This window comes from Tupaia chinensis, unplaced genomic scaffold (genome assembly GCF_000334495.1).
Source record: "Tupaia chinensis unplaced genomic scaffold, TupChi_1.0 Scaffold000377_1, whole genome shotgun sequence".
NCBI classification, from domain to species: Eukaryota; Metazoa; Chordata; class Mammalia; order Scandentia; family Tupaiidae; genus Tupaia; species Tupaia belangeri.
In genome coordinates, this window is record NW_006159875.1 from 734798 (window position 1) to 744251 (window position 9454).

The window sequence follows — 9454 nt, forward strand, 5'->3', positions numbered from 1 at the left end:
AGCTGGAGACTGAGACTGGAACAAAGCCACCGTCGTTTCAGACCCCATCCTCTGATCCGTTGTTCTGTACAGTCTTCCAACCTCTCATTTAATTTTTATTGTATTTTGTGTTGTATTAGAGTAAGTTGTTCACTTGCTACTATCCTGAAACTCTGAGTAAATAGACATGGTAACCTGTAAATTTTCTTCTCTTAAAGTATAGAGCATGTTCAATGCCATATTACAGTGGTGAAGGCTTGTGCATAGGGAGCTTTTGAAATGTGGTTCAAATCTCAGCCCCAGCTGCTTGAAAAAACATGCCAGGAGCATGTGTGTGTGTTCCCAATGTCTGACAGGAGGGAGAAATGGAGTGAAAAGATTGCAACGTGACCATGCCCCTTGGGAAGTGCATTTTCTCTCTTTCTCTGTCCCTCCTCTCTCCCTCTCCCTCTCCCCCCCTCTCCCTCCCCCCTTGCCCCCCTCAAGTGCATGCACCCTCTGGCAATAAACACCAAAAGAACAAGCATAGAGTAAGTATTTGTCTCCAGTAATTAGAGTCATGTATGATTGAGAGAATGCATGAGTTTTAGACTTACAGCAAATTCGAATTTTATACTGGGTTCTGTTGGGGGCATTGTTTGTCCCCGCTTCCTTATAAGGTCATGTGTCAAAGTCCTAATCCCTAGTACCTCAGAATGTGATCTTATTTGGAAACTGGGCCTTTATGGAAGTGATTAAGGTAAAAAAAGGCCATCAGGGCAGATGCTAGCTAACTCAATGTGATTGGTGACTCTATAAGAATAGGAAATTTGGATGTAAAGAGAGATACCAGGGATACTCAAACGCAGAGAAAAGGCCAGGTGAGCTCACAGCAAAAGGTGACCAATAGCTCCTGACACATTGATCTTGGACTTTCAGTCTGCAGAACTGTGAGAAAACAAATGTTACTGTTTTAGACACCCAGTCCTGCCCACTGCTATGGAAGCCTAGCAATCTAGTACAGACTCTTAAACATTGTGCTTTAGACAAGGTACTGGGGTAGCTTGTGCCACGATCCCCATTTCTGTAGAATTGGCAATGACAGTGCGCTGCATAAGTTCCTGCAAGGGAGGTCAGAGATTGTCTAGAGGTGATGTAGGGCATGGTGCTATAATGCCGTTATTGATCTGAATTGAACCTGCTTTTATTTCCGTCATGATTTCACTAGAGAAAAAAAGTTAATAATATCGTGAACACTTAAGTCACTCTTCTGTATTTTTTTTTAAAGTTTTGCCAGAGGATGTGTTTGCTTGCCAGAGAGAGAGAGTCAGAGAGACAGTGAAAAGAAAGTGAGAAATGACCCCTCCCCAGCTCCCTAGGAGTATGACCACATTGCAATCCCTTCTCCTCCATTTTCCTCTTGAGATTCTGGGCATGCGCACATGTGCACCTGGAGAGATTTTCAAGTTGTCAGGTCCATAACTCAAACAGCGGTCAGCTATGTGAAAGTTAAGCTCCTTAACCATTACACCACCTGTTGCCTGCCCTTCTGTACGTTCAAATGAAGGACACAGTGGACACTCATATATGAACACAAACTGTGCCATATCAAGTTTATGTATATTTAAGGCCCTTACCATTTTTTTAATCTTCTTAGGACAAGTGAGAATTGGGATCATCTCCATAGGCAGTTTCTGCAGCTATCTCATCTGATAAATTGATGAAACTAACATTGTTTCATAGGTGGAAAATTTGCTACTCCAAAACTGGAGATAGGATCTGTTTCTAACTTTTAGGTCAACCTTTTGAGTGCTTATCTTTGAATCTCAATTGATTGTTTGTCTGCCACGACTTTTCGCAAAACAATTGTTACACATATTGTCGAGTACGTTTTCTATTGTTGAATTAATCCAAGGTATTTACTATTTGAGCATAAATTGGACAGGGATAGTTTTTCTTCCTTCCTTCCTTCCTTCCTTCCTTCCTTCCTTCCTTCCTTCCTTTCTCTGTTTTGTTTAATCTTTTCTATGAATATCTTAAAGAGGAAGTATACATACCTCCCATTTTCCCTGGGGCAGTTCCAGTTTACTCTTGTTGCCTTGGCCCAATTAGTAATAGCACTCCCTTCCATTCTCAGAGTTGTCCCAGGACGGATGATGAGTTTACAGTCACCCTGCAGATAGGGCGATCTGTGTGTCCTCAACCACAACTCTGTAAGCCAATCAGGAAGGGACTCAGCAGTCCACTCAGGCTCACATATTTGGATACAGTAGACATTGATGTTAGAGCTCTTCCCTCAGTTCCCTATGGCACAGAGAAGAAGGCAAGAGTGGGAGTGGGATAAAATATGTAATAAAATAAAACAAACTATCATTTCTGGGAAATTCTATTCCAAGACTTGAACACATTGCTTTTGCCAAATCTCCTTTGACCACGTTGCCACTAAACTAAACTAACATGACCTTCAAAGAATGGCTTTAAGTTCCAAGGATAATTAGATTGGGTAACACTTGGCTGTGAATTCCAAATTTACCAAGTCTCCTATTAATGACAATGAAAAAAATCAGAAAAGAATATTAATCTGGGAATACATGTAAAATTAATATCAGTGTTGATACTCTGGTGTTTTATGGAAGAAGTATTGGTATTTTGTTATTAAGCTGGTCCCGGAAAAGAAAGGATGTTGGATAAGGAGAAATAAAGCTGGACACTGTGGTGTCACACGGAAGTTCTGTTGTTAAGAGAAGGGTCAGGATGAGCGGCAAGTTCAGGACTGGATACAGCACATGGTGCTGAGGACTATTCCCAGGAAGAGGAAAGCAAACTAAACCTATCAGCCTGACAGCAAGAAGAAGGAGACTTTGAGTAACACTGACAGCTTAAGTTTTTAAATTGCACGTGGGACATAACATGGTGGATGTGTCAGCCCCCATAAAGACAAGAAGTGGAGTCTCAGGACAGATAAAGGAGTGGCCAAATATCCATCTGGTTTAAGGACTGGTCCATGGCCTGAGTGAAGCAACCATGGGGATATACACACTTCCAATAAATTGGTTTCAGAGACAAAGTCCTCTCTCACTTGCCTGGATTCGAAGCAGGTCAGATCCATTATACATTGAGAGAGGCCTGATTGTAATGATTTACTCTTGAGATCTGAGGTGACTCGGCCAATGCTCTTCTCCTTTTGTCTCATTGAAGTGTCCCTCTATCACACAGTAATTTGCTGGTTTCTCCCTTAGAGTCTTCATTCACCATGGCTAGCCCTCTCATTTTACCATTACTACATTCTTGTTCTTCTACTTTGAAGCCCTCCTGCTACCAAAATCAGAACATCTCTGTTTTTACAATAATGCATTGAGCTTTATTCATTTCGAGGTAATATAGCCCAGGAGAAGCTCTTTGAATCACTTAAGTGCTATCTGGCCGTACCGCTATAAGAAAGGAAAAAAATGGAGGTCTGTTATCTGGGCGGCCTGAAAATGAGCCCTTCTGTTTCAACTTAAAAGGCAGCTGTTTTACTAGGATACCTTTTCCCAGGAAGAGCTTTTACCCTTTTTTAAAAATAAAAGATACATAGCTCTTTTAGACCCTGATACAATGATCAAAGAGACAATAACACTAGTGTCTTAAACTCACTGACATAAAGGCATGAACAAATTAAGAAGACTCAGAAATCTAATAAAGTAGTCCCTGTTAAAGTACATAGATGTCTTCCATATTTTGTTCAAACTAGATTCATTTGCAGCTCAGGAATGTGCCAGCCTCTAGAACACTCATATTCTGTATTTTATAGAATTACTAATTATTAGGAAGCATGTGTTGTGCTTTACATCTGAGTGATTCAGATTATGTTCTGATTATTAATTAGAAAAAGATCCCAAAGTAACCATAACATTTCAGTTCAAGAGGAATTCTTTGCTATTATGATATTCCTCCATGATGCTTATGGGGACATATGATAAAGTTCTCATACCATGATGTTGGCAATGACTTGAATTAAAATATTGAAATTGGGGCTGGCAGATGGTATAGCGATTACATTGGTGGACTCTCACATGGCCCATCATGGTCTGAGTCCCAGACCCGGTGGCTTGAAACTCACACTAGGTGCCTGTACGTGCATGCCCAAGATCCCAGGAGAAAATGGAGAAGAAGGGATTGGCCATCCCCCAGGGGTGGGTGATTTCTCACTTTCCCGCTCACTACCTCTGTCTGTCTGTCTCCAATGAGCATATGTGTGCTAAAGCAAAAATACACAAAATAATAAAAATAAATAAATAAAATTAAATATTGAAACAGAAGACCTTGAAATCCTGCATAAAAGAGACAGTGACTTTTCAAAGGAAAATTTTAAAAGTTGAAATTTTAAAAAAATTAACCTTAGCTTTGCACAGTGGCAGTATTGTAGCCAATGAGGTTTATCCGAGGCGTGATTATTGCTAATTGAAAAAAATTAACCTTCATATATGGGTTATATAAGCAAAAATACTTTTTAACAGCTGCAACCTTCAAAAGTTAATAGAAGTGGGAACCAGCAGTTAGTGTAATGGCTATGTCGCTGGACTCCCACGTAGTCGACCGCGGTTCATGTCCCGGACCCGGTGGCTTAAAACTCACGCCGGGCGTGTGTGCGTGCGTGCCCAAGATCCCGAGAGGAGAATGGAGGAGAAGGGATTGCAGCGTGACCATCCCCCCTGGGGGGTGATTTCTCGCTTTCTGTCTCTATGTCTCTGTCTGTCTGTCTGGCGAGCGCACGCGCCCTACAGTGAAAATCTCTCCAAAAAAAAAAAAAGTTAATAGAAGTGAGGTCATACTGCTTTGTTTCCTATGTCGACTAGAGAAAAATTAAATTGCTGCATTTCACAGTGGCCCGTTTACATGGCATTCTCAGCTGAAGCTGCAAAAGAAGAAATACATGTGGTGAAATGTTGGGGAAAATGATCTTTAAAAAGTGTATTAATCTCTTGCACAAGTGAGAGACAGGCAGAACCCCCAACAGGGTCTTGACGCTGTGCTCCGTCCCACCTCAGCCAGCAATGAACGACTCATAGACTTGAGCACTCCAGCGCGACTCGGAAGGGCTCTGGGTGCAATCGTTCCTTCCACGTGGGCCAGCTGCACAGGGCGTATTTACTGCTGTGTCAGAGTCTGACCCTGGAAGCACTTTGGATGAATATAAGTTCTAGATATAGCTAGGTATAAATCTATTTACCTTACATCAGAACTAGCACTAAACATTCTGCATTGTTTTGTTCTTTGTTAATAGTGAATGTCTGACTCTCCAAGTCTTTCTACATGCCTTAGAAACAGTCTATGTTTTCCATTCTGAGAGACAGTTTCCCTTTTTTTCCCCTCTAGTTAGTCAGTCACCTCTTATTTTTTAAAAATCACCAAATATCTCTAAATTATAGGCTACACGCAGTTTTCTCATGACTTCTTTTAAAAATAATTAGTTAATTTTATTTATTTATTTATTTATTTATTTATTTATTTATTTGACCAGAGAGAGGGAAATTGAGAAAGCAAGGTACCAGGTCTGGGATTCAACCCATGATCTGCCATGTGAGAGTCCAGCACCTTAGCCACCACGCCACCTCCCACGTATTCAACTTCTTAACGGGTTTCTTGTGATGTGGCTTCCCCCTCTATTGGCAAGGGCACCTCTCTGCTGCCTCATGTGCACAGCCACCTGGAAGTGCACAGCCTCCTGGAAAGCTGCCATTCTCCCCATACTGAGGATGAATGGCTGCCTACCTGCTTTGCTCAGCTCTGCTCACCTGTGGGCCACGCCCCTCCTCCTCCCTTTAAGCAGTGTTCTTGGTTTTGGTGAATGGTTCATCGGACTCCTTTCAGTCTTCTTCCCATCCTACACAGGGTCAAATCTCACCAAGCTCCTCTAATGTTTCTCCTCTCATTTTTTGTTTATTTTTCTTTTACAACAAAAGATTTGCTATTGGCCCACACCGTTACTACGTCGTCACTTGGGGTGGGGTCAATAGTACATCTCCTACTAATTACTGGAAATTCTGACTAAACGTTCATCTTCACAGTTCTGAGTGCCCTGGATCAAGAAAACCCAGCTTCTGATGAAAAGAAGAAGACCTTCAGAAGCTGGCAGATTCCTCCAGTCATGGTGCTGGACTCTTGGGTATGGAATTTGATATGCTCATTTTCCCAACCACGGGGGCAGTCTGTTCCATAAATAGTGCGTCGACAACTGGGTACTCACGTGTAAAAGCATGAACTTCAACCCTCACATGAGTCATAAACATTAACTCAAAATTCATAACGCAATTGCTTGTAAGCACCAAAACAGTGAAACTTGGAAGAAAATAGAACGATTTAAGACCTTGGGTTAAGCAAAGAAGCTATATCAAAATCAGTCTGTTTAAAAATCCTGATAAAATAGACTTCTTCTTAAATTAAAATTCTGTACCACAGGAGATATTATTAAGAAAGTAAAAACAAAAGCAAGAGACAGGGAAAATATATATTCAATAAGGGGCTTGTTTCCAAAACTTACAAAAAATATTCACAACTCAATGAGAAGGTACTCAATAAACACTATGAGGAAAAATATAAAAACAAATTTCATTCACGTTGAATAATGATATAAATATGGATAACTATCGACTATGTGAAAAATGCCAAGTATCAGTAGTCATTAAGGAAAGGCAAACTAAAGGGAAAAGGAAATATAATTTACATCTGCTAAAATAAGACAGAAATGACAAGTGTTGGCAAGAATGTGGATAAATGTCTTCCACATTTTCATGTAATGCTGGTGAAGCTATGTTGGAAAATGATTTGACAGTTTCTCAACAGCTTAAATATAAAACTACCATACAACCCAGCAATTCTTTTCTGAGAAATATATCCAAGAGACATAAAACCAGATCTTCACAAAAGCTTGCACATACATGCTCATGGCAACATCATTTCTAATAGCCAGAACTGGAATGTTCCTTAGCTGGTGAACAGATTGAGACTAGGGGATATTTCCATACATTAGAATATTATTTACCCCCCAAAAAAGAATAAACTACTGACTCATGCTACATTATGAATGAAACTCAAGCTCATTGTGCTAAGTGACGGGGAAAAAAATATAATTCCATTAATGTGAACAGTTCATGAAAAATCGATTTAGAAAGGAAGTAGATTTATGGCTTGCTCAGGTATGGAAGAGTAATGGGAATAAACTGTAGTAAGTGCTGGTGAGGGATCTTCTCGGAAGACAAACATGGTTCAGCACTCATTTGTGGAGAGTGCGGCACCACCACTCAGTGAGGTAGCTGAAGTCACTGGGTCATACCCTGGTGATGGATATATTTTATAATATGTAAACTGAGCTTGAATAAAGCTGTTAAAACTAGTGGGAATGAACCTCTCATCATATTCAGACACGAGCTACTCCTATGTGGTTTTTATGAGCTACCGAAGAAAAGCTTGTCATTTCTGCCAAAGCATCTTATGTAATAATCAAACAGCAGCAACAGCAACTGTATCCCCTGTGTTCAGTACACTTGCAATAAAGCAGATGACTGTCCTCCCTCAAATTTCATGAAAAGATGGAAGCAAAAGAAGGGAAAAGGATATGAGATTTCAGACAAACACATTCTATTACTAAGGGTTCATAGCTCTGACCTTGCTCTGACTCCACCCCCTCCACTACACACGACCCCTAGGTGCTCAGTTGTCCTCAGCCGCCAGGTAGCACCAGTGCTCTGCTGTCAGCGGCAGAGAGGCTGTCAATATTCTCCTGGGCCAGAGCATCTTTGTCCTTGGTCTTCAGCTTCTAAGGACCCTCAGGTTACCAGAATACCTGGCAGAATATCAAAACAGGTATTGTATAGGGATGCCTGGGGGTGTGTGCACTGGCTTAACAGAGAATGCTTGTTAGATGTTTGAGCTGTTTTGTGAATGAAACTATGGCCCCTGTCAATGAGAAAAATTCCTAACTCTTAAGGCCTCCCATAAGATTTTTATCTAATGGGGTCAGCAGGTGGCATAGTGGTTAAGATGCTACATTTCTGCATAGCCAACTGCAGTTCTAGTCCCAGTCATGGCAGCTTGAAAACTGCTGTGTGTGTGTGTGCGTGTGTGTCCATGCCTAAAACCCTGAGAGGAGAATGGATTGCTGCATGGGCATCCCCCTTGGGGGATGCTTTTTCACTTTCCCTCTCTCTTCAGCAAATGCACACGCCTTATGGGGGAAAAAAAAAACTTAGAAAAAAGAAAAAAAAAGTTTTGTTCCTCACCCCCTCCAAAAAAACATGCTGCTACCTGCTCATCCTATCCTGTGTCACCCTGTGAAGCTCTCCCGTGGGCCCACTTGCAGAGAGGTGAATGACAGGCAGATGATGAGATGGGGTGAGAACCAAAAGGGTTTTTCTATATCTGATACAGACCGTTTCATTTGCTAGAGAAAAGATTTAGAAAAAGTAGAATAAAATTTAAGAAAAATACTACATTTTTTTTATTTAAAATATTATTTCTAAGTTATTTTTAGGATACTCAAAGTCTAAGTCCTAGACTTTTCTGTCCTAAGTCAGATACTAAGTTAGAAGTCAAGCCTGACATGGGTGAAAGGGTCCTCTTAGAAGTTAAAATGCTAGATGTCATAGTCCCCGCCTGTGAATTAGGAGCAACATGGCTTTTTCCCTAGAGAGCCCATTTTTAAATTTCTAACATCTTCCTGGGTTCCTTTTATTAATTTCCTTCAAACCATGCCTAATGTATGTATGCTCCTATTTGTCACTTGCTTTATCCCTGTCTGTTGACAACTATTTGATCCTACAGGATTTTCTAATGAGTATCTGGCAGACACAAAGTCTAATTGGCCTTCATATTTCCCCTGTCCTACAAATCTATGGCATTACTCAAAGCTCCAATCAGCTCTTCGTGAACCCTGCTCCAAAGAGCTGTTTGTCTCCTCTGGTGCAACGTGAGCTTCCAGAACAGAAATGCTGCAAACTCAACGTTTGTGTCCCCTCAAAGCTTTTTGTGTTGAAGCTCTAATCACCATTGTGATGGTATTGGAGGGAGAGCCTCTGTGGGCAATTAGATTTAGATGAGGTCATGAGGGTGGTGCCCCGTGATGGAGAACTGTCCTTATGAGAAGAGACGGAAAGTCTGCATGTGCACACTGGGAAAACTCCCGGAAGACACAACCTGGGGAAAGCCCTGAGCAGAACGTGCCACACTGACACCCTGATCTCAGACTTCCTGCCTTCAGAGCTACAAATATTAAATATTTTTTATTTAAGCCACTCCGTCTTCAATAATTTTCATAGCAGCTGGAGCTGACTGACAGACAGGATGGCGTGTGATTCATCATTTCATCTCTATGGTGTCTACGCTTCTGATCAATAGAGATTTCTTATATCCCATGAAAAACTTACCAGGAATGTAGGGACAAGTTGGTTTGTAGCTTTGAGTGTGATTTCTGGAATTCCTGTTGCTGATACTTGGTAGTCTATGAGGTCAGGTGTAA

General features: G+C 41.1%; 1 pseudogene; it reads left to right on the forward strand.

The window, feature by feature from the left end:
* Positions 1 to 4340: 4340 nt before the first annotated feature.
* LOC114008718 (uncharacterized) lies at positions 4341 to 4496 on the forward strand (annotated as a pseudogene).
* Positions 4497 to 9454: the final 4958 nt, after the last annotated feature.